The sequence below is a fragment of the Euleptes europaea genome, chromosome 4 (assembly GCF_029931775.1).
Source record: "Euleptes europaea isolate rEulEur1 chromosome 4, rEulEur1.hap1, whole genome shotgun sequence".
Taxonomy (NCBI): domain Eukaryota; kingdom Metazoa; phylum Chordata; class Lepidosauria; order Squamata; family Sphaerodactylidae; genus Euleptes; species Euleptes europaea.
Window position 1 is genome coordinate 117642734 of NC_079315.1, and position 26188 is coordinate 117668921.

The window sequence follows — 26188 nt, forward strand, 5'->3', positions numbered from 1 at the left end:
AATTCATAGAACAGCATTGCTGACAGATGGCCGTCTAACCTCTTCTTAAAAACCTCCAGGGAAGGAGAGCTCACCACCTCCAGAGGAAGCTGTTCCACTGAGGAACCGCTCTAACTGTTAGAAAATTCTTCCTAATGTCTAGACAGAAACTCTTTTGATTTAATTTCAAACAGTTGGTTCTGGACCGACCTTCATGGGCATCAGAAAACAACTCGGCACCATCCTCTATATGAAAACCCTTCAAGTACTTGAAGATGGTTATCATATCACCTCTCGATCTTCTCTTCAGGTTAAACGTACCCAGCTCCTTCAACCTTTCCTCATAGGACTTGGTTTCCAGATCCCTCACCATCTTTGTTGCCCTCCTCTGGACCAGATTGTCTACATCTTTCTGAAATTGTGGTGCCCAAAACTGAACACAATACTCTAGGTGAGGTCTAACCAGAGCAGAGTAAAGAGATATCATCAGTTCCCCTGGAGAAAATCGCTGCTTTGGTAATTGGATTCTATGGCATTGAAGTCCTTCCCCTCCCCAAACCCCACCCTGCTCAGGCTCCACCTCAAAAATCTCCTGCTGGTGGCGCAGAGGGACCTGGCAACCCTACTTCCAGAATAGGGTTGCCAACCTCCAGGTACTAGCTGGAGATCTCCTGGTATTACAACTGATCTCCAGCCAATAGAGATCAGTTCCCTTGGAGAAAAAGGCCACTTTAGCAATTGGACTCTATGGCATTAAAGTCCCCCCCTCCCCAAAACCTGCCCTCCTCAAGCTCCACCCCCGAAATCTCCCACCAGTGGCAAAGAGGGACCTAGTAACCCTAAGCTGGATCAAAAATAGAGCTTTGAAGCGCTCCGAAAATACAAAGGGGGAGAAAATATTGACAGTAGGAAAGTTGAGCTCGCCGTTTTCCGCATGCAGACACCAAAGCAGAATGGTATACGGTCTCTCTGTTTTATAGCGATCCCCTCAGGAGGAGATTAGAAAGATTCTTCTACATTGCCCACAATGAAAAAGGTAATAAACTGCTTCTCGGCCACCCCTTCCTTGCGCTACTCCAAACCGAACGTGTCATTCGGCGATGCCCTATTTGTCCAGTAAGAATATAATGGAATTATTCATTACCTCACTTGATGCCCCAAAGATTGAAAAATAGTTGTTACATACCGGAAAATGATTGCGCGCTAAAAGATTAATAGGCCCGAGGATTCACCAGCTGTCCTCTTTGTTCGGAAAGGGGGGGAAATGTATGTAAATCACGGCGGTTGCTGGCATGAACCGTTGTAGAATTTGTGCCTGGCGTCAGGGTCACAACAATAAAAATGGCACGGGCACGTTTATGCCTCCTTCTTAAGGCCGGGCCTGTGATTAACGGCACCGCTGGCACCTCAACCGGGAGCGAACGGCTTGGCGGAGTGGGAGCACGGCTTGCGGGGGGCCTTGGACTTCCAGCACTTCACGCCAACAGTCCCTTTTTGCCTGCCTGCGAGGGAAAGTTTAAATAAAAATCCGTTCCAGGCGGCCATTAAACCCAGCGACGGTCTCGGCCCTCCAGCCGAGCTCTCCCCCGCCCGCTTCCAAAATGGTCCCTTGCACATCCATCGTTCGCATCCCTCGTATTACAGCACGACGCGGCTTTATTTGCTGGAGTGTTTGGCTGGCGAGCCGCATCTGTCTGAGCTGCATTCCAAAGTCGAGCATCGCCTGGTACGGAGATTAATAAAGAAATGATAATGCGGGGAAAACGAAAAGCTATCTATGGGGCATGGGGGGAAAGTTCCCCACTTTCTAGAAAGATTTTGGAAGTGAAATGGAGAGTCAGTGAGGCAAATAAAATCATGAAGGCTGTTTCACTGTCAATCATTATTTTGTCCAACAAATGGCTTGGCAGAAGACGGAAATAACAATTATAGAGTGCTGGGGCCAGTTTGGAAGTGACCTTGATGTCTTCAATACAAAGATTACTTTTCGTCTTCCAGGGTGACCTCTGGGGGGGGGGGGAACTGTCCCTGACTGGTTAAGTTTCAACCAGGAAAAGAAAGCTGTGGAAGACACTGATTGGCTTGGGCCCATGCCATCAGCAAGAGGCCTTACTTGATACCTTAAAACGATTTTTCAAATACCTGACCTCACAGTCATGGAGGGAAATTCAATAGGTGTGCGGGAAGGGTTCTCATCGTGATATTGCCAATGCCGATGAAGCAGTGGCCTTCTCAGTCATGGCACCAAAACTATGGAAGTCTCCCCCCGGGAATATTCATCAGCCCTCTTCTATCACTGTTTTCTGCCGGCAGGTGATGACTTTTTTTTGGGGGGGGGGAGAGTCTGGCATTCACTTAGTGATCCCTCCTCCCTGCCCAAATTTTCAATTCTTGTTTGGCTGTGTTTCTATATGTGTGCTTTAGCTTTTTTTTCTCCTGTCTTTTATGATGTGTTTTTCTAATCCTTGGTTTTAACTGTTAATTGTCTGGGGGGCCCTAACTGGTAGGGTTGCCAGCCTCCAGGTGGTTGCTGGAGATCTCATGGTATTACAACTAATCTCCAGGTGACAGGGATCAGTTCCCCTGGAGAAAAGGGCCGCTTTAGAGGGTGGACTCTATGGCAAGATACCCCACTGAAGTCCCTCCCCTCCCCAAACCCTGCCCTCCTCAGGCTCTCACCCCAAAATCTCCAGGTATTTCCCAACCTGGAGCTGGCGACCCTACTAACCAGGCAGAAAAGCAAGCTACAAACCTTGTGGTGGTGGAAAGTGCTGTCAAATAGGAACTGACTTCTGGCAAACTTATTTGATTTTCAAGGCAAGAGCCGAGCAGAGGTGATTTGCCGTTAGCTGTCTCTGTGTAGCAACACTGGACTTCACTGATGGTCTCCTATCCAAGTACCAACCGCGGCCAACCCTGCTTAGCTTCCAAGATCTGACAAGATCAAGCTCTCCTGGGCCTTCCAAGCCTTATAAATAAATAAAGAATAATAAGAAGATGAAGAAGAGCTGGTTGTTACATGCTGACTTTCTCTACCACTTAAGGGAGACTCAAACTGGCTTACTATCACCTTACCTTCCCCCCCCCCACACACACACACACAACAGATGCCCTGTGAGGATGGTGGGGCTGAGAGAGCTCTATCAGAGCTAGGGTTGCCAGGTCCCTCTTCACAACCGGAGGGAGGCTTTTTGGACAGAGCCTAAGGAGGGTGGGGTTTGGGGAGGGGAGGGACTTTTATGCCATAGAGTTCAATTGCCAAAACGGCCATTTTCTCCAGGTGATCTGATCTCTATTGGCTGGAGATCAGTTGTAATAGCAGGAGATCACCAGCTAGTACCTGGAGATTGGCAACCCTACTCAGAGCTGTAGCTTGCCCAAGGTCACCCAGCTGGCTTCATGTGTAGGAATGAGGAAACAAATCCAGTTCACCAGATTAGCCTCTGCCGCTCATGTGGAGGAGTGGGGAATCAAACCCGGATCTCCAGATCAGAGTCCACCGCTCCCAACCACCGCTCTTAACCACTACACCACGCTGGCTGGTTGCATCCCCCAACACATGCAATGTACTTAAAAACATAAAAGCTGAGTAGGAAGAGGTAAGGTAGGATTGATGGCTGAGTCAACATTTGACTTATGGTCATGCCTGTCCGTCAGGAAGATTGAGAAACTGAAACAAGGGGAAAACTCACTCTAACTTCGCTTTCAACACTGTTTCCCCTTTTATCCACACAAGGCCAGCTCAGAATGCAAACTCATGATGCGAAAAATCTACAGAGTCCTCTACACTGTGCTAAATGGCATGAAGCCTGCATTGAGAGTTTCAAGCAGGATAGTTTCAGAGGGTAGCTGTATTGGTAGGGTTGCCAGCTCTAGGGTTGGGAAAGAGATTTGGGGGATGGACTCTGGGGATGCAAGCATTTGGGGAGGGAAGGGGAGGGACCTCAGTGGGGTATAATGCCAGTCCACCCTCCAAGGTGGCCATTTTCTCCAGGAGAACCGATCCTGGTCAATCTGGAAATCAATGGTGGTAGCATGAGATCTCCAGGTGCAACCTGGAGTTTGGCAACCCTACGTGTTATCTGCAGAAGAACAGCTAGATTTGAGTCCTTCTACACTTCTGATTTGTTTTTGCATGATTGTCCTACCATTCCGATGCCATTGCAGGGACTAATTGTCCTTCAGATGTGCCAAAGGACCTCCCGGTGGGCTTCCGGGCTTTTCCTGTGCTAATCGCCATGCCCCACGAGTCAGAAGCGATTGGGCCGGGAATAATTGTTTTGTTGACAATGTGCTGCAATCACCCTATAATCACAGGGCAATTATGCATCATTTGCAAGGATATTTGAGCCTTGCCATAAACAGAGCTAGCAAATGTAATTTACCTCCCCCCACCCCTGGAAGAGGACACATCCTTAAGGTCAAAATGACTGGCTTCTGCTTAGGAGGTGTTTTTTCTTCTTTTTTTTTCAATAAATGTATTATGTCTGTAAGTAGCATTAATTAAGTCCAATCCATGTTTCCACCAATCATTAAATGTCTTTAAATGTCTTCTCTCCCGTCTCTGATACCAGGGAGAATAATATGTGTGGGGCAGGAGGGTTGAAAGTCTGTCCCCAATATTGCAAATAAGCAAATGAAAAAGAATGTAGCCCATCGAGTTCTATCTGTCTCCTGGTGCTACTTATCTGTTCATATCAAGCACCAACCAGGTGCAGGGTGATTAAGATGGTCCAAAATAAAACCATTATCTATCAAGTGAACATTTCCCCCTGCATGGCTGGGAGCAGCACATTGGCTGACATGCGAGACTCTCAATCATGTACTGCGCGCTAGTGGGTGACACTTGGATATGAGCCGTTCGGCCACAGATTAGGAAGAGAAGCAAGGTTTGGCAGGGCAAAGGGATTTGGGGAAAGGCCTGGACACAGCGCCAAGAGAAGTGGAACTGATGAAGGACAGAGGCTTCTTCATATGGAGAGAAAGGGAACAGAGGACATGGATATTTCCAGTGTTGATAAGAATGCAAATCTTCTCTAGCCGTGTCTTGCACCATGCTGAATGTATCTTTCCTAATGAACACATGAAGCTGCCTTATACTGAATCAGACCCTCGGTCCATCAAAGTCAGGATTGTCTACGCAGACCGGCAGCGGCTCTTTGGGGCCTCAGAGAAAGGTCTTTCTCATCACTTACTTGCCTAGTACTTTTTAACTGGAGATGCTGGGGATTGAACCTGGGACCTTCTGCATGCCAAGCAGATGCTCTACAAACTGAGCCACAGCCCTTCCTCCTTCTTCCCTTTGAAACTTTTCAGCAGAAAGCTGAAAGAGTGGAGAAAAAACAAACCATTCTTTGGGAACTTGCACATTATCCTAGTAAAGATGTGCTAGCTTCGGCAGCACATACACTAAAATTGGAATGATACAGAGAAGATTAGCATGGCCCCTGCGCAAGGATGACACGCAAATTCGTGCAACGTTCCTAGTAAAGATGTTCTTCCGATATGCTGGTAAATGTCAATGGGTAGTTGTATTAGTCTATCAGTAGAAGTAGAAAAGAGCCAGAGTCCAGTAGCACCTTAAAGACTAACACCATTTCTGGCAGGGTATGAGCTTTTGGGAGCCACAGCTTGTCAAGAAGTTGAGGTCCCTCAATTTCTTGGATTTCATGATTTTCTTGGTTCAGGCCTAGAGGCCTATGAATTTTGTGCTGTTGGGACTTTAGAACAGTAAAATAGTTACATTTTGAAAGCTGCTTCTGGGGAGAGAGCCAGATAGGCATCCAGCTGCTACTTGTTAAAGCCTCCTCTCCCCTTTTGGAATGCAAGGCCATGCGTTGTCACGGTAACTAATCGGTCAGCCATCATGACGATGTCCAGGTGCAGGGAGTTCTGCAGGCTTCATCACCTGAACACGTCAATTAGTGAGTCAGCATTCTGACCAAGCAATTAATCAACCATTAAATTACTTTCATTTTCTCATTGGCTCTTGAGCTTATGCCACTGAGAAAACGATCATAAAACCAGATCAGTTCTGAGCCTAATTATGCTCATTGGGGGCACAGCAAGAAGGCTGTGCAGGCGGCATCACAACCCATTCCGATTTTGGCCCTAAGGGGAAATACTGGTCAACTAGACCTGCTTGGAGAAACTTTGGACAATTTGTGAAACTCTTGAATGCTGGAAGCATCTTTGGAAGTTGGTAACTATAAACCTGATGCAAGAAATCTTTGCCAATCCTTTTGAATCAAAAAGGCTTTTGAATGTATTAGTTAGCTTTGCTAAATGGATTATTATTTTATTGCCTATCACTTCATGAAACCATTTTTATTTCCTGTAAACCAGCATAAATAAATAAATTGTTAGCCTTTAAATTGATTGTGTCTTTTGACTTTGGGATTCCATGCCTAAATCCAAGTGCCTTGTATGTGTTTTGACCACACTATAATTGTGCAAACTCTTTTGGGAAGTGTGAACAGTCCTGGCTAGGTCTCAGCCTGGCAGGAAAAGTGTCACACTGAATTTGAAGCTTGGCATGGGTTACTTTGGACTAGGGCTGTCGATTCGGTTCATCCCGAACCGAAAAACAGCTGAATTTCCCCTGATTCGGCAGTTTTTAGTTCGGATGGAACCGAATTCAAAAAAGGCGGGAAAATGGGGAGCCGAATTTAGCAAGTTCGGGGTGTTCGGTGAATAAATTCAGCAAATTCGGGGTTTGGCGCAGCAGCATAACCGTCAGTTAGTAAGCAGCATTCTCCCGCGGCCAATTGGTGGCCAAGCTGGGTCTTCTTCTGGCCAATCAGTCGCTATTGAGTGCATGAGCCCAGCTGCTGCGCGGCCCGGGGAGAGAAAGAGAGAGTATCTGTTTGTGTGTGAGAGAGATCCCCCTTGGGGGGGGGGTGCGTGTGCACATTTGAGCCATTCCATGGCTGCAGGGGAGCATTTTTGGGGGTAGAGCCCCCAAACTTTCAGCATAGCTTCATTTTGTGAAGATTGGATCGGGGGGGGCTGAGATATGGGCCCCGAAAGTGGTCCCCCCTCCTTAATGTGCATCTCTGACAATGGGGGTTTGCAATTAGCAGAGCTTGCCGCCTACACCCAAAGCTCCCAGCCCCGACAAACAGCTGAGCTGCGGAGAGCAAGGGCGGGGCAGGTGCAAAGAAGATGGAACAGAAGACATCCACAGTAAGACCCGTTTTGGGGCTTTTCTCTATAATTTTTCTCCTGTGTGTGTGTGTGGGGGGAAAGCAGAGTCTCTGTGTGTGTGGGGAGGGAGCAGTTTCTGTGGGTGTGGGGGGGGAAGCCAAAGGGGGCTTTTTCCCGTTCTGCCTGGGGTGTGTGTGCCCCCTCGAGTCTCTCTCTCCCTGGTTTGAGGGGGGGGCTTCAGTTGTGTGTCCTCAGGTTCTCCCTCATTCATAAGATCGGTTAGGTCTATTTTGATGCTTGTTCAAAACTGGTTTTCAAATTGTGACTTAAAGAATGCATTTGCCTGGTCCTGAGTCTGATGCAAAAGGGGAAATTCCACCCTCTCCTGCTCCTTTAGCGTGCCTCTGTCCCTTTCCATGGTTTGCAAACTCCCAGGCATCATCTGTTGCTTTGCATGGTTGCAAACGTGTTGCTTTGCATTGTTTGCATGGTTGCAAACCTGTTGCTTTGCATGGTTTGCAAACTTCTTCGCACCTGCCCAGCCCTTGCTCCCCGCAGCTAAGCTGTTTGTCGGGGCTGGGAGCTTCGGGAGTGGGTGGCAAGTTTGCTAATTGCAAACCCCCATTGTCAGAGATGCACATTAAGGAGGGGGGGACCCGTTTTGGGGCCCATATCTCAGCCCCCCTGACCCAATCTTTACAAAACTTGGGGGTTCTTGCAAGAAGGGTCCCCTTAAAGTCTCGGACCTCTACCCCCCAAAATGCCCCCCCCGAGCAGCGGAAATGCGCAATTGTGTTTTTAATGGCTTTATTCAGCCAAATTTTCCCCGAACTCCGGATCTCATGCCGAATCGCACGGACCCGAAGCGGGGGAGTTCGGACTTCGGCATTTCACAAATAAAAACGGGCCGAATTTTGCCAAATCCAAATTTTACCGATTTTTTTTTCAACAGCCCTACCCTGGACCCTTGCCTGGAGCCTTAACCTTTGGTCCAGAGTTGGTGGCAGCTACTCATTGAACTTGTGGTGGAATCCCAGAGTTTAATGTTTTGCTTTTTGGGAAACTTTTGACCACCCTAATACCTAACCAAAGCAGCCCAGCTGGTGGAGGCTGGCTGGAGCTTTTTGACACAGCTCACCTCTTCAGATTAGGGTTGCCAGGTCACTCTTCACCACTGGTGGAAGGTTTTTGGTGCGGAGCCTGAGGAGGACAGGGTTTGGGGAGTAGAGGGACTTCAATGCCATAGAGTCCAATGGCCAAAGCAGCCATTTTCTCCAGGGGAACTGAACTCTGTCGCCTGGAGATCAGTTGTAACAGCGGGAGATCTCCAGCTAGTCCCTGGAGGTTAACAACAAAAATAAGGCAGCACGCAGGCTCTATTTAAACACTTATATTAAACAAACAATCAAATCCTATACATAACATATACCATAGTGAAGGTGGAGTAATTCAAACAAACATACAAACTCTACAACTCATACTCAACATACACATACGAATAATACATTCATAAACTGCTTAAACATGCCGGAAATATCCAGTTAGTAACAAAGCCCCAAAGTAACATGCGGGTGCAAAGTTCAACGGAACAAGTCCCAGGACCGCAACGTGGATCCCTTCCAAAAAAGGATGGACGCAGATTCTAGATATTCTCCTGCGTTTCGATAATCTTCTTCAGCTGTCCGTTATATGATGCAATGGTACAAAAAATTGTCTCATATATGATTTAAATTTGTTCAGACCTCTGAGGGTTCCAACTATTCCTTTCCACAGGAATATAGTCCCTGGAGGTTGGCAACCCTACATTTAAAACAACAGCCCACCCACCCACCCCACAAAAAAAGCTATTTCTGATGCCTGGATTCTTAAATGTACTGTCAAATGATTGTGCAATACTCTAAATGTATTTGCAAATTCTAAGGGCTCCAGTTCTTTTTGATCACTTTTTTTAAGGTTTGTCTTTTTATCAGGAAAATGAGCTCATTCTGCCCTGATGAATGGGCTTATTTTCTTGTGTTTGTTACAGGAATGTGTTCTAGTAGCAACATTACAGTCTGGTTAGCATTTGAAAGTTTTACCATGGGTGATTGATGCTAGAGGGTTTTTTAAAATGATACGATTGTTTGTGTGTGTGGCGCCTTACCATGAATGAATTTAAAATGCATTAGGTCCTAATTGTACCTTGTTGATTTTTGTCTGTTAGATTGTGACAGCAATCACTCGGCTAGCCTATTGTATACAACTGAGCCATGGAAAACCCCCACCAACTCCTCCTCTTCGTTCCTAGTAACAGAAGGGAAAATATATTTTAAGATGGCGAGAAGATGGATCACCAGATGGCTTTCCAGAGCCACTGTTCTTAGGCACTAGAAGAAACTCTGAATTAGAAGATTCTGTCCAGTGCCATTTTGGATTCCTTTTGATCCTTCTACAAGACACAGAAGGAAATGGGATTAGGGACCTCTGGTGTGTGTGTTAAGTGCCGTCAAGTCGCTTCTGACTCATAGCGACCCTATGAATCAACATCCTCCAAAATGTCCTATCTTTGACAGCCTTACTCAGGTCTTGCAAACTGAGGGCTGTGGCTTCCTTTATTGAGTCAATCCATCTCTTTTCCTGCTGCCTTCAACTTTTCCTACCATGATTGTCTTTTCCAGTATCTCCTGTCTTCTCATAATGTGACCAAAGTACGATAGCCTCAGTTTAGTCATTTTAGTTTCTAGGGTCAGTTCAGGCTTGATTTGATTTATAACCCACTGATTTGTTTTTTTGGCAGTCCACGGTATCTGCAACACTCTCCTCCAACATCACATTTCAAAGGAATTGACTTCCTTCCTGTCAGCTTTCTTCATTGTTCAGCTTTCACGCCCATACATAGTAATAGGGAATACGATGGCATGAATTAACCTGATCTTGGTGGCCAGTGACACATCCTTACACTTCAGAATCTTTTCTAGCTCTTTTACAGCTGCCCTTCCCAGTCTCAATCTCCTTCTGATTTCTTTGCTGTAGTCTCCCATTTGGTTGATGACAGAGCCAAGGAATAGAAAGTCTTCAACAATTTCAATTTCCTCTGGTAGCATTTGTCAAACCCAAAGTGCACTTTGAGCATACCAGATTTAGTTCCTCAGATGGACATGCTTTTATTTTGATCTCACCACAAATTCATTAGTATGTGTGTGTAAAATGCCATCAGGTTGCAGCCAATTTATGGCAACCCTGTAGGGTTTTCAAGAGACTAACAGAGGGGGTTTGCCATTGGTGTTGTGGTTAGGAGCCAGCATGGAGTAGCGATTAGGAGCGGTGAACTCTAATCTGGAGAACCGGGTTTGGTTCCCCGCACCTCCACATGAAGCCTGCTGGGTGACCTTGGGCCAGTCACAGTTCTCTCCGAACTCTCTCGGCTCCACCTACCTCACAAGGGGCTGTTGTGGGGAGAGGAAGGCAATTGTAAGCCAGTTTGAGACTCCTTAAAGGTAGAGAAAATCAGGGTAAAAACCAACTCTTCTTCTTCCTCTGCATAGCGACCCTGGTATTCCTTGATGGTCTCCCATTCAGGTATTAGCCAGGACTGACCCTGCTTAGCTTCTGAGATCTGATGAGATCAAGCTAGCCTTGGTCATCCAGATCAGGGTGAATTCATTAGTAGTAGCAGAAAAAAAGGTTATTTAAACACATCCTTAGATTGACACTTTGGCAATATGTTTTAAAGAAGGTGAGTACAGGGTCCAAGCATTAAAGTTGCCAGGTCCCTTGTGAAGAAGACTCCTTACCCGTGCACTGCAGATGACCAGATCTCCTTCAGAACAGCCCCCATGGTCAAGACTTTGGCTAGCTCTGATATCACCACCACCACCCTGAAAACTTGCTCTCAAACTGAAGGTCCGCTGAGTAGAGGCTTCGTTTCCCCGCACCGTGATCATCTCTTGAAATCAGATTTTTATGACTATAATAAAGGACTGTTCACAGAATGTCATTTGCCACCAAAATACATTGTTTTCCATGCCTTATTTTTTTCTTCTATTTAAGACGTTTTACTCAGTTTGGAAGCAAATTTGCACAGACATCAGGGTATGCGCCCCAGATATGAAGGGAGCTACCAGACTTCGAGGTGCCATCTTGCCAATCGTCTCTTTCCGGCGGTCCACTGCAATAGGGCTGTCGATTCCGTTCATCCCGAACCGAAAAACAGCCGAATTTCCCCTGATTCGGCGGTTTTTAGTTTGGGACGAACCGAACTCAAAAATGGCAGGAAACCGGGGGAGCCAAATTCAGCGAGTTCAGGAGTTCACGAATAAATTTGGCAAATTCGGGGCATCAGTAAGCAGCATTCTCCTCCCCCAGCCAATCGGTGGCCAAGCTGGGTCTTCTTCTGGCCAATCAGTCAGGATTGAGTACTGGAGGAATCAGCTGCTGTGCGGCCCGGCCAGGGAGAGAGAGTGAGAGAAATCCTCGTGCAGGGGGGGGGGGGTGCTTGTGCACATTCGCTCCTTTCCGTGGCTGCAGGGGGCGCATTGTTTGGGGTAGAGACCCCAAACTTTCAGCGGAGCTTCAGACGAGCCTTCTTAAGAGACCCCCCCCCCCAAGTTTTGTAGACATTGGGTCAGGGGGTCCCGAGATATGGGCTCCACCCCTTTTCCCTCTCCCCTTTTCCATTTCTGTGGCTGCAGGGGGTGCTTTTTTGGGGGTGCAGCCCCCAAACATTCAGCATAGCTTCAGATGAGTCTTCTTAAGAAACCCTCCAAGTTTTGTAAAGATGGGTTCAGTGGGGGCAGAAATATGGGCTCCCCCTTTTCTCTTTCTGTGGCTGCAGGGGGTGCATTTTTGGGGGTGCAGCCCCCAAACATTCAGCATAGCTTCAGACGAGCCTTCTTAAGAGACCCCCCCCCAAGTTTTGTAAACATTGGGTCAGGGGGTCCCGAGATATGGGCTTTCCCCTTTTCCCTATTGGGATGAATGGATCACCTGATCCTGTATGCATCTCCAGAGCAGCAAATCCAAGGCAAACCTCCCGTGCTTAAATAGAATCACATTGGATTACCCAGTCCTCCCAGCCCCTCCTGATGGAACAGAAGACATCCACAGTAAGACCCCTTTGGGGGCTTTAATCTATAATTCTTCTCCTGTGTGTGTGTGTGGGGGGGGGAAGCAGAGTCTGTGTGTGTGTGGGGAGGGAGCAGTTTCTGTGGGTGGGGGGGAAGCCAAAGGGGGCTTTTGCCTGTTCTGCCTGGGGTGTGTGTGCCCCCTCGAGTCTCTCTCTCCCTGGCTTGAGAGGGGGGGGCTTCAGTTGTGTGTCCTCAGGTTTTCCCTTATTCATATGATCGGTTAGGTCTATTTTGGTGCTTGCTCAAAACTGGTTTTCAAATGGTTACTTAAAGAATGCATTTGCCTGGTCCCGGGTCTGATGCAAAAGGGGAAATTCCATCCCTCCTGCTCATTATGCATAGCTAGCTGCCTCTGTTCCTTTCCATGGTTTGCAAACTCCCAGGTGTCAGGTGTTGCTTTGCATAGTTGCAAACATGTTGCTTTGCAGTTGTGGGTGTTGCTTTGCAGTTGTGTTGCTTTGCAGTTGTGTTGCTTTGCAGTTGTGTTGCTTTGCAAACTTCTTAGCACCTGCCCCGCCCTTGCTCTCAGCTGTTTGTCGGGGCTGGGAGCTTTGTGCGTGGGCGGCAAGCTCTGCTCAGAGATGCACATTAAGCGTGGGGAGACCCCTTTCGGGGCCCATATGTCAGCCCCCCCTGACCCAATCTTTACAAAACTTGGGGGTCTTTCAAGAAGGGTCCTTTGAAGCTCTGCTGAAAGTTTGGGACCTCTACCCCCAAACATGCCCCCCCCTGGAGCCACAGAAAGGCGCAGTTGTGTTTTTAATGGCTTTATTCAGCCGAATTTTTTCCCCGAACTTTGAATTCGCGCCGAATTTCACGGATGCGAAGCGGAGGAGTTCGGACTTCAGCATATCCCGAATCCAGACGGGCCGAATCCGGCCGAATCCGAACTATACCGAATTTTTTTTTCTACAGCCCTACTCGGCAACACTGAATTTCTGAACCTGAAAACCGATGGACAGCTCTGCTCGCAAATGCCTGGAGGATGGGGGTGATCCCTTTGTGGGCCCATAAAATTGGACCCCCTGTCCCAAAGTTCACCAAACTGGGATGACCATCTAAGGAGAGTCCCTTGCAGCCATGCTGCAAATTTGGTGACTTTATCTCCAAAAATGCCCCCACAGGAGCTTTAAAAAAATCCCCATAAACTATAATGGGCCCACTTTTTTGGGGGTAAACCCAGAAACAAGCCCAATACCAATATTTATGGTATAGATATTTGGCATATTTTGGTTTTTTAAAAAATAGGGCCTAATAAACCTGAAATTTACCGATTTTTTTTTTGCACAACCCTAATTCTGACCATTTGTGTCTGTACCAGCAGACACATATTTCAACCATATTCTGTTTTGCTGCTATTATTATGCAGCTCACATTTGTTAATTCATGAAAACTTCTAATTTCTGCTGCTAACTCTAAACTGTTGTCACTACTAAGAGAAAGGTGATGAAGCTTTATATTTTTTCACCCTCATTTTATATATTTTTCCTTCTCTTTCTCTGTCCTTCAAGAAAATTGTCGTTTTATTTATTTTTGCTCTAGCCAAGAGTGGCAGCTGATTTTTGAAGTGGCAAGCCATTATTTCTTTCTTTCTCCTTTTACTTTTTGTGTGTGGATGTAACCATTTATTGCAACCGGGATAAAATCAATGTGACATTTCGAGAACAATGATAGATGAATATGATGAGTGGTCTTTAAACGCAGGAGCCTAATTTTTTTTTAAAAAAAGGAAGGATGTCACCAGTGTACTATTTCAGAGTTTGTCAAAGATAAAAAACAATAAAAGTTATAGATGGGGAAACCAGTAATATTTCACAAGAGTAGCTGATAGATAAGGAATCCATGAAGTACATAAGGTTCATACATCTCTGTACATGTAACAGTGGTAAGGTAACCCCTGAGAAAATTGTCTTATATAATAACATCGCACATTCATCTGTCTGACTTCTCCAGGGCTGCTTAGATAGCTTGAAAGGAAGGTGTATTTATTTATTTGTTGGTTTGTTTAAAACATTTATTAGCTACCTGTCTTCCCTACAGAGCTCAAGGCGGCTAACAGTATAGATGTGTGTGTGTGTGTGTGTGTGTTAAGCGCCGTCAAGTCGCCTCCGACTCATGGTGACCCTATGAATCAAAGTCCTCCAAAATGTCCTATCGTTGGCAGCCTTGCTCAGATCTTGCAAATTGAGGGCTGTGGCTTCCTTTATTGAGTCAATCCATCTCTTGTTGGGTCTTTTCGTGCTGCCTTCAACTTTTCCTAGCATGGCTGTCTTTTCCAGGTCTTCTCATAATGTGACCAAATTACTTGTCTTCTCATCATGTGACCAAAGTACGACAGCCTCAGTTTAGTCATTTTAGCTTCTAGGGTCAGTTCAGGCTCAATTTGATCTAGAACCCACTGATTTTTTTTTTTTTTTGGCAGTCTACGGTATCTTTAACACTCTCCTCCAACACCACATTTCAAAGGAATCTATTTTCTTCCTATCAGCTTTCTTCACTGTCCAGCTTTCACAAGCATACATAGTAATAGGGAATACGAAGGCATGAATTAACTTAATCTTGGTGGCCAGTGAAACATCCTTACACTTCAGAATCTTTTCTGGCTCCTTCATGGCTGCCCTTCCCAGTGTAAATACAATACATACAATGGATTACATAAAAAAATACATAAAACCAACATTTCAAATCATAGTTTAGGACTGCTTTAATCACATGCAGTCCTAAGTAAAACCGTCTTCAGCTGCCACTTACAGATTGAAAGTGAGGAAGCCAGGTGTAGCTTACTGGCGAGGTTTTTCCATGATTGTGGGCTGAAAAGGCCCTCTCCTGTGTACCTGCCAAATCAGCTTTTTTGATTGATGGGGCAGTGATCTTATTTCCTGGGCAGGAACATATGGCAGGAACAAAAGCTTTCTTTTGCAGTAGGTAAGCCAGCATGGTGTAGTGGTTAAGAGTGGTGGTTTGGAGCGGTGGATTCTGATCCAGAGAACCGGGTATGATTCCCCACTCCTCCACATGAGCGGCGGAGGCTAATCTGGTGAACTGGATTTGTTTCCCCACTACTACACAAGAAGCCAGCTGGGTGACCTTGGGCAAGTTACAGTTCTATTGAGAGCTTTCTCAGCCCCACCTACCTCACAGGGTGTCTGTTGTGGAGAGGGGAAGGTGATTGTAAGTCGGTTTGAGTCTCCCTTAACTGGTAGAGAAAGTCAGCATATAAAAACCAATTCTTCTTCTTCTTCTTCTTCTTCTTCCCGCAGCGCTAATTTTAGAAATTAGTTATCGGCTAGGGATGAGCGAATACTCCCCATTTCATTTGTATGCTTATGTCTTTGAAAATGCTTATCTGCCTTTCACTGTCTATTTTGTAGATCTGAGGACTGGTGTGGTGTGGTGTAGTGATTAAAGTATAGAATGAGGATCTGTGACAACCAGATTGGAATTCCTCACTTAACCATGGAAGCCTGCCAGGCAACCTTGGTCCCATCACAATCTCTCAGCCTAACCTACCTGCACAAGGTGGTGATTGTGAAAATTAGGTGGAGAAAGGGAAAATGTGTGAAAAGTCACTTTGGGTCCCTAATCAGCAAGAAAAGTGAGATATATACACAGGCATAACTTCGGTTCCCGTCCACCGCAATAAAGTGAATATTGCAATAATGCAAGTCACACAAATATTTTGGTTTCCCAATGCATATAAAAGTCACATTTACACTATACTGAAGTCTATTAGATGTGCAATAGCATTATGTATATAAAAAAACACCCAATGTATTATAATAATAATGAAAGAGTTTTAAATATTGTGAGAATTCCCAACGCGCGACACAGAGACACAAAGTGAGTACATGCTGTTGGAAAAATGGCACCGATAGACTTGCTCGAAAATGCAATATCTGTGGAGTGCAATAAAGTGAAGCACAATAAAACAAGGTATGCACGTATTTATAAAAACAAGCATAGAGATAAGCACCATTTTTGTTTTATGATGTACGTAAGCATGATGTTCAAGGTTGACAATGAGGAAATTGAAATGGTTCAAGACTTTCTATTCCTTGGCTCCATCATCAACCAAAAGGGAGACTGCAGCCAAGAAATTAGAAGGAGATTGAGACTGGGAAGGGCAGCCATGAAGGAGCTAGAAAAAATTCTGAAGTGTAAGGATGTGTCACTGGCCACCAAGATTAAGTTAATTCATGCCATCATATTCCCTATAACTATGTATGGGTGTGAAAGCTGGACAATGAAGAAAGCGGATATGAAGGAAGTCAATTCCTTTGAAATGTAGTGTTGGAGGAGAGTGCTAGGGATACCCTGGACCGCCAAAAAAACAAATCATTGGGTTATAGATCAAATCAAGCCTGAACTGACCCTAGAAGCTAAAATGACTAAACTGAGGTTATTATACTTTGGTCACATTACTTTGGTCACTGGAAAACACGGCCACGACTCACCGATAAGCCCGAGGTTGCCGGGTTGTGCAGGGCAGGCACAGACACGCCGGAGTTTCTTTTGGGGGCGGCGGGGGCAGCAGAGCCTGGAGCTAGGGCTGCTTGCCGGGCTGAGGGCTCCCATGTCCGCCCGGAATGGCGGCGGGGCAGCAAATGGCGGCGTTCCGCCCGCCTCCCAGCTGGGCTGCCTCGTGACCACCTGGGGACCGGGAGCCCCAGTTTGAATGAGCCAATGGGGCTCAAGGCTCCGTCGGGGGGGAGGGCCCTCCCGAAGTCGGACCGGGGTTTTCACTCCGGTCCGCCTCCACTCCTTATAAGGAAGAGTCGCCGTTTGCCCCTTCCTGTTCGCTTCCTGTTGACCCACCCACCCTCCACTGTTACAATTGGTGTTTTGTTTTATTGCTCCGCACAACTTTGGTGGTTTGGCATTGGGGCAGCATCCGGTTTTGGGGGGAAATGGCCTGCGTGCCTATTTTCCCATGTAGAGGATCCCAGTATGGGATTTTGGGGGAAGGCCGGACGGGGACATGCCAAGATGGAGGGATGCCAGGGACAAGCCTCACTGAAGGCTGTCTGGGGGGCATACCCTGCCATGGGCTGTCAAGTTGGCCTCCCTCCAAGTGGCAGGGGACCACACAGCTGGCTGCCGCCCTCGTGTGTCCTTGTACTGCCATCTCTTGCATTCCCAGCAGGGGTGCTGGGAGCTGTGCATCGGCCTGCAGGGTGGCAGGTCGATGAGGGGATACACCCCCATGCCATGCCAATGCCTTGCTGCTGCAATCAATAAAGTTGTGCCATTTCATCCAAACTGTTCTCTGTGCATTTTGTTCAGGTTGGGCATACGTCACATGGTTTGTCTTGGGGGGGTCAGGTCTCCGGCTGGGAGTGCAACGCACAGCTAAGCACTAAACCGGCAAAGACAATCACTGGAAAAGACAGTCATGCTAGGAAAAGTTGAAGGCATCAAGAAAAGAAGAAGACCCAACAAGAGATGGAGTGACTCTATAAAGGAAGTCACAGCCCTCAATTCGCAAGACCCGAGCAAGGCTGTTAAGAATAGGATGTTTTGGAGGACTTTGATTCATAGGGTCACCATGAGTCGGAAGCAACTTGACAGCACTTAACACCCACATGTATGGTGTATCTAGTAGATGTATGGTATAAACTTCTCAGCGCTCAAGCCTGGGCAATTGCAGCCCGTTCTCTCTGGTGCTTTCATTCCAGGCCAAACCTCATGCTGTGAGGTTATTGCTGTGAGGATAAAATGGAGGGTGGTGCTGCCTTGACCCCCCCCCCCCCAATTTCTTTTGTGTCGACAAGTCACAGCTGACTTATGGAGACCCCGTAGGGTTTTTAAGGCAAGAGAGGTTCAGGGGTGGTTTGCCATTGCCTGCCTCCACATCATGACTCGGGTATTCCTTAAAGGTCTCCCATCCAAATACTAGCCATGGCCAACCCTGCTTAACTTCTGTGATCTGACGAGATCAGGCTAGTCTGGGGCTATCCAGGTCAGGCCCTTTGGGTCCCTAACGGGCAGAAAAATGGGCTGTAAGTAAATAAATTTTCATGCAGAGCATCATTTTAAAAGGTAAAGGTAGTCCCCTGTGTAAGCACCGGGTCATTCCTGACCCATGGGGTGATGTCACATCCCGACATTTACGAGGCAGACTACGTATATGAGGTGGTTTACCATGGCCTTCCCCAGTCATCTACACTTTACCCCCAGCAAGCTGGGTATTCATTTTAGCAACCTTGGAAGGATGGAAGGTTGAGCCGGCTACCAGAAACTGACTTCTGTCAGGATCGAACTCAGATCATGAGCAGAGCTTGGACTGCAGCACTGCAGCTTATCACTCTGTGCCATGGGGCTCAATGAAGAGCATCATTTACAGGGCTTTAATTTATTTAAAATAAGTGTATTCTGCTTTTTTCTTGTATACAGGACTCAGGAGGCTCACAACATTTAAAATCCCCCAAAGAACAGTCTGCATTTCAAGGTACAGAGGCAGTAAGTTCACCCTATATCACCATAAAACATCTTCCCACAATATCATCTGAACAACCAATACAATGCAGGCTAGACATACACACTCCAAAGCTTGCTGAAATAATCCTCCCGTGTGGAGATTCCTGATCAGTGGGAGGTAAGGTTGCCAACCTCCGGGTGGTGGCTGGAGATTTCCTGCTGGTACAACTGATCTCCAGGCGACAGAGGTCAGCTCACCTGAAGAAAATGGCCACTTTGGAAAGTGGACTCTATGACATTATACCCCACTGAAGTCCCTCCCCTCCCCAAACCATGCCCACCTCAGGCTCCACCCTCAAAATATCCAGATATTTCCCAACCTGGAGCTGGCAACCCTAGTTGGAGGGCAGACAACCTCCTCATCACCTTTGGAAGACTGCTCCAGGTATGGCCACAGAGAAAGTCTAAGTCCACAGGGCAACACTTTTGCTTGCCTTCAACAATGGTGCCATCAACGAGGCCTGAAATTAGGATTTGGTGCACTACTTCAGCCAGTGCCAGGAGATTTTGAGGGCGGTGCTTGGGGAGGGTGGAGTTTGTGAAGGGTGATATCCCTTCTGGGTGACGCTCTAGGAATTTCCCCGAGTCTTTATGCTACAGCCCATAGAGACATAGTGAAATTCTTAGAGCGTCACTATGGAGGCCATTTTCCTGCCAATTTTTCTCCCACTCCTCCGTTTCTTGACGATAGGTGATTGGGGCTGAAGGTGGGGGTTTACCTGCCATGGGTGGGTATAAATAGCAAGCCTAACTGAAATGAAGACTGAACTTGCCACACAGGTCTTTACATTGTATAATGCTGATTTGTTGATACAAATAATGTTGGGAAATATTTATTTTACAAGGTACATTCGGTGCAGGGAAACAAAAAAGGGCATGAAAATAAACAGCAGACATTTGATTTGCGCCAAGGAGAGGAGAACTCGAAATGGGGGGACGTTCAGGTTGAAACGGCAGAGATAAAACATTCAAAATTGTTGCTGCTGCCAGGTCTGTTGCCAATAGAGCATCATCTCTTTTATTGTTCCAATGAAATTACACCTTACCCCTCTGCTAGGCCATCTAGGTCAGAAAGCAAAAAAAAGAAAAGGAAAGGAAAATCATTTCTTTTTCATCTCTAGCTGGGATTCGGAAAGGAAAGGAAATGAAACATGTTTCCTGGATACTTTTGCAGAGACTCCAACTTCATAAAGGAATTATCTTAATCATATCATCAAAAGGGAAAAGCCTGAAATACAATCTCAGATGAAAACTCCAACCCGGGGAAAAGTACAGCATAAATTTCTCAGCACTCAAGCCTGGGAAATTACAGCCCTTATTCTATAGCTCAGCCTCTTGAAAGGAATAATAATTACTCCTTGGCTATTTGTCAAGGCGAGGCTTCCACTGGAGGGAACGTCTCATTCAATTGGGGAGCAGAGACGGCACAACCGGCAGGATATTAAAGTTCAGCAAAGAGCAGGAAAAAGGTACATAAAACGAAATGGAGAAAACAGATCTAATGTAAAGGTGAAAAGCCCTGAAAGGAGAGTTGAGCAATACGTTGTGTTCACCCCCAGTCCTGGCTGGTGCTTTAACCAGGAACAGGGTTGCCAACCTCCAGGTACTAGCTGGAGATCTCCTGCTATTGCAACTGATCTCCGGCCGACAGAGATCAGTTCCCCTGGAGACAATGGCCGCTTTGGCAATTGAACTCTATGGCATTGAAATCCCTCCCCTCCCCAAACCCCACCCTCCTCAGTCTCTGCCCCAAAAACCTCCCGCCGGTGGTGAAGAGGGACCTGGCAAGCCCAACCAGGAAGTAGGGTTGCCAGGTCCAGGTTGGGAAATACCAGGAGATTTTAGGGGTGGAGCCTGAGGAGGGTGGGGTTTGGGGAGGGAAGGGACTTCAGGGGGTATAACGCCATACAGCCCACCTTCCAAAGAGGCCATTTTCTCCAGGGGAACTGATCTCTGTCTCCTGGAGATCAGTTGTAATAGCAAGAGATCTCCAGCTACCACCTGGAGGCTGGCAACCCTACCAATAAGTGAGGAAACGCTAACATATGCATGATGTTTCTTCTGGCCAGTTATGGAATATAGGCTGCTTAGGGCTGCCAACTCCAGATTGTGAAACTCCTGGAGATTTGGGGGCAGAGCCTGGGGAAGGGAGAGAGATCAGCAGGGGTGAGGTCCCACAGAGTCTGCCTTCCAATTTGCCATTTTCTCCAGGGGAACTGATACTCATAGTATCAGTTGTGATTCCTGGAGGAATAGGGTTTCCAACCTCCAGGTGGTAGCTGGTGATCTCCCGCTATTACAACTGATCTCCAGCTGATAGAGATCAGTTCGCCTGGAGAAAATGGCCACCTTGGCAATTGATTAGAATCCACTGCTCCAAACCACCACTCTAAACCAATACACTAGGGCAGTTGGGAAAAAAAATCAGGTCCAATGCATTCCTATGGAGAAAAGGGGGCACCCCCTTCCAGACCCCATAACTCCGGACCCCCTGACCTAATCTTTACCAAACTTGGGGGTTCTGGCAAGGAGAGTCCCCATCTAGCTACCCTGAAAATTTGGGTCAGCTTCCTGCAAAAAAGTTTGGAAGACCACGGATAATGACACCTCTGGGCTACAGATTTGGCCTCTGCACACAGTATTTAAGGTCTGTCCACATTTGGCAAGCTTTGTCCCTAAGAAGTATGAATTATATCACAGAGGGAGATTATATTATATCATGGAGATTATATCATGGAGGGAGATTGTCTACTTTAGTGTATGCCAAGTCAGAATTCTGAGATGAGTCCTGTCTGGGGCAAAAAAAAATGCCATATGTGTCTGAGAAGGGAAATAGCTTCTGCAGGGAAACTATTCAGGATGAATTGTTTTGGCTCAGCATATATGGAACAGCATTATTTTGTCTTCATCACTCTGAACACTGAAATTGCTGTGTAGAATAATATTAGAAGCAATGATAATGATGATGACGGGGGTGGTGTAGAATTGATGTTGCTTCCATATACATGCTGCCTTATGACTGGAGATGAGTGGAGTATCTGCGCTCCATTATTGCTTTTGGTTCAGTCCTCTTGGATTCTGAATGAACTCGGGGAATGCCTAAAATTAATTCCAGAACTGGATCTGGCATATATCCTGTTCCTTCTCATTCCTACAGCTCATGTTTGTCTTTCTATTCTGTATGTTGGTGATGCACATATAGGCATTGCTAAAACACAAAAAAGCACCATTTTAATGTGCAATTGCTCATGGCAAAAGGATGCTTTTTTGTGGTGTTTTACCAATGTGCATGTGCATAAGGGCATATACACTGGGGAAATCCTGTTGCAAATTATTGCTAAAGTACATATAAAGTGCATGCATGAAAGCAGTCTGAGAGCCCTAAATTCATGCCCGTTGTACAACCACCAGGAAGCTTCAAGTTGTAGAAGAAGAGTTGGTTTTTATATTCTGACTTTCTCTACCACTTAAGGGAGACTCAAACCAGCTTACAATCACCTTCCCTTCCCCTCCCCACAACAGACAGCCTGTGAGGTAGGTGGGGGCCCCACCGTGGGACTGAGAGAGTGTGACTAGTAGGGCTGTCAAAAAAAAAAAATTCGGTACAGTTCGGATTCGGCCGAATTTGGCCCTTGTGGGTTCAGTACGTGCCGAAGTCTGAACTCCCCCACTTCGGATTCGTTCAATTCGGCGGGAATTCAAAGTTCGGAAAAAAAATTCGCCCGAATAAAGCCATTAAAAACACAATCGCGCCTTTCCGCGGCTCTGGGGGGGGGCATTTTTGGGCTTAGAGGTCCCAAACTTTCAGCAGAGCTTCAAAGGACGTATATTGAAAGACTCCCCAAGTTTTGTAAAGATTGGGTCAGGGGGGGCTGAGATATGGGCCCTGAAAGGGGTCCCCCCCAACCTTAATGTGTATCTCTCAGCAGAGCTTGCCGCCCACGCACAAAGCTCCCAGCCCCGACAAACAGCTGATGAGAGCAAGGGCCGGGCAGGTGCTAAGAACTTTGCAAAGCAACACAACTGAAAAGCAACACCTTTGCAAACATGCAAAGGGCGGGGCAGGTGTGAAGAATTTTGCAAAACAATACAACTGCAAAGCAACACAAGCACGCAATGCAACACCTTTGCAACAGTGCAAAGCAACACCTGACACCTGGGAGTTTGCATACCATGGAAAGGGACAGAGGCAGCTAGCTATGCATAATGAGCAGGAGGGGGTGGAATTTCTCCTTTTGCATTGGACTTGGGACCAGGCAGATGCATTCTTTAAGTCACCATTTGAAAACCAGTTTTGAGCAAGCATCAAAATAACCTAACTGACCTTATGAATGAGGGAAAACCTGAAGACGTAAAAATGAAGCCCCCCCTCAAACCAGGGAGAGAGAGGCTGGAGGGGGAACACACACCCCAGGCAGAACCGGCAAAAGCCCCTTTTGGCTTCCGCCCCCCACCCACAGAAACTGCTCCCTCCCCACACACACACACAGACTCTGCTTTCCCCCCCACACACACACAGACTCTGCTTTCCCCCACACACACACACAGAAAAGAAAAATTATAGATTAAAGCCCCCAAAGGGGTCTTACTGTGGCTGACTTCTGTTCCAGCAGGAGGGGCTGGGAGGCTGGGTAATCCAATATGATTCCATTTGTATCCAATATAAGATCCATATGTATGCATCTCTCGAGGGTGATCCATTCATCCCAACAGGGAAAAGGGGAAAGCCCATATCTCGGGGGGGCCCTGACCCAATGTTTACAAAACTTAGGTGGTCTCTTAAAAAGCCTTGTCTGAAGCTCCGCTGAAAGTTTGGGGTCGGCACACCCAAAAATGCGCCCCCTGCAGCCACGGAAAGAGAAAAGGGGGGGAGCCGATATTTCAGCCCCCACTGAACCCATCTTTACAAAACTTGGGTGGTCTCTTAAGAGGGATTCTCTGAAGCTATGATAAAAGTTTGGGGGCTGCACCCCCAAAAAAGCGCCCCCTGCAGCCATGAAAATGGAAAAGGGGGGAGAGGAAAAAGGGGTGGAGCCCATATCTCGGGCCCCCCTGACCCAATGTTTACAAAACTTGGGGGGTATCTTAAGAAGCCTTGTCTGATGCTCCGCTGAAAGTTTGGGGTCGGCACACCCAAAAATGCGCCCTCTGCAGCCATGGAAAGAAAAAGGGGGGGAGCCCATATCTCGGGACCCCCTGACCCAATGTTTACAAAACTTGGGTGGTCTCTTAAGAAAACCTGTCTGAATATCCCCTGAAAGTTTGGGGTCTGTACCCCCAAAAATGCGCCCCCTGCAGCCACAGAAAGGAGCAAATGTGCACAAGCACCCCCTCACACACACATGAGGATTTCCCTCTCTCTATCTCTTTCCCCAGCCGGCCGCACATCAGCTGATTCCTCCAGTACTCAATCCTGACTGATTGGCCAGAAGAAGACCCAGCTTGGCCACCGATTGGCCGGGGGAGGAGAATGCTGCTTACTGAAGGTTATGCTGCTTACTGACGGCCCCGAATTGGCCGAATTTATTTGCGAACTCCCGAACTCGCTGAATTCGGCACCCCCCCGGTTGCCCGACAGTTTTGAGTTCAGTTCCTCCCGAACTAAAAACCGCCGAATCAAGGGAAATTCAGCTGATTTTCAGTTCTGGCCGAACCGAATTGACAGCCCTAGTGACTAGCCCAAGGTCACCCAGCTGGCTTCGTGTGTAGTAGTGGGGAATCGAACCCGGTCTCCAGATCAGACTCCACCGCTCCAAACCACCGCTCCTAACTACTACACCAAGCTGGCTCTCTTAAAAGTACACTTTTAAGTTGAAAAGAAGATTTAACTTCTCTTGCATACGTGTTAGGCACATTGTATCCTGCACACATGGCTTGGAAACCTGTCGAGTTTCAGTCAGTTCTACCCAAATGCTTCTGCCAAGGAACCGAGGTTGCAGGTTCTTATAAATGCGCAAGGGATGAGCTCGTGGAACAAAGCAGAACATTTTCGTCCAGCCGAGATAATTCACTTCCCAAGATGCTGAGGTCCCTGCAATGGTGAGTCGAATTAGTTTGCAGAGGACTGCACGGGACAGGAATTGGAGAGTGGCCTTTTGAAATGCTCTTGATTTGGCTTCCTCTTTTGTGCAGTATACGAACCATTCCTGCCCTTTAGAATCCATTTGCTTTCAGAACTGACAAACACCTTACCCAGGACTCGCAGTGACGTGATTCAACAGTGCATGCTACAGTGAAGTGAACTGTGCCAATAATCTATTTAGGTATATGGTGTTGCTTTTTTCCCGTCAGCTGGCGCTTCCATTGCTTAACTTGGCTACATGAAACACACTAGTTAACTGCAGGCACGCTGAGAACCAGCGTGGTGTAGTGGTAAAGAGTGGCGGACTCTAATCTGGAGAACCAGGTTTGATTCCCCGCTCCTCCATATGAGCAGTGGACTCTATTCTGGAGAAGAAGAAGAGTTAGTTTTTATAACCCAATTTTCTGTACCTTTAAGGAGTCTCAAAATGGCTTACAATCACCTTCCCTTCCTCTCCCCACAAGACACCTTATGAGGCGGATAGGGCTGAGAGAGTTCTGAGAGAACTGCAACTAGCCCAAGGTCACCCAGCAGGCTTCATGTGTAGGTGTGGGGGAACCAACCCGGTTCACCAGATTAGAGTCCACCGCTGATGTGAAGGTGTGGGGAATCAAACCCAGTTCTCCAGATTAGAGTCCACCGCTCCTAAACACTACACCACCAGATTGGATTCCCCACTCCTCCATGTGAAGGATGCTGGGCGACCTTGGGCTAGTCACAGTTCTGTCTGAACTCTCTCAGCCTCCCCTATCTCACAAGGTGCCTGTTGTGGGGGGAGGTAAGGAACTTGTAAACTGCTTTGAGACTCCTTTGGGTAGAGAAAAGTGGGGTATAAAAACCAACTCTTCTTCTTCTACTGCTATCAGAAGGAACAGGCACATGAACACATGAAACTGCCTTATACTGAATCAGACTCTTGGTCCATCAAAGCCAGTATTGTCTACTCAGACCTGCAGCAGCTCTCCAAGGACTCAGGCAGGGGTCTTTTACTTCACCTACTTGCTTGGTCCCTTTAACTGGAGGTGCCGGGGATTGAACCTGGGACCTTCTGCATATCAAGCAGATGCTCTACCACTGAGCCAGACCCCCTCCCCTACTTGAAAGGCGGACTCCTGATTATATCACCTCAAAGGTTTATTGTCTGAAATTCATCTTGAGCAATAGGTTAAGAAGCTTTGTGTCAGTAGCCAGTGCAGTGTAGTGCTGAGAATGTCCTGCTACGATCTCGGAGACCGGGTTCAAACACCCGCTTTGCCAAGGAACCTTGCTGGGTGACCTGGGGCTAGCCACACATTCTCAGCCTAACCTACCTCGCAGGGTTGTTGTGTGAATCAAATGAAGGAGAGGAGAACGATGTCAGTTGCTTTGGATCATCACCGGGGAGAGAGGTGGGCTATAA

At 47.0% G+C, this 26188-nt stretch overlaps 2 non-coding genes across 2 annotated transcripts; one reads left to right on the forward strand and one right to left on the reverse strand.

Annotated features, from left to right (window-relative positions):
• Positions 1-5364: 5364 nt before the first annotated feature.
• On the forward strand, positions 5365-5471 carry LOC130477212 (U6 spliceosomal RNA). Its single transcript, XR_008933303.1, has one exon. It is a non-coding gene; the product is annotated as a U6 spliceosomal RNA (small nuclear RNA).
• A 20335-nt stretch (positions 5472-25806) lies between these two features.
• TRNAI-GAU (transfer RNA isoleucine (anticodon GAU)) lies at positions 25807-25878 on the reverse strand. The gene has a single exon. It is a non-coding gene; the product is annotated as a tRNA-Ile (tRNA).
• Positions 25879-26188: the final 310 nt, after the last annotated feature.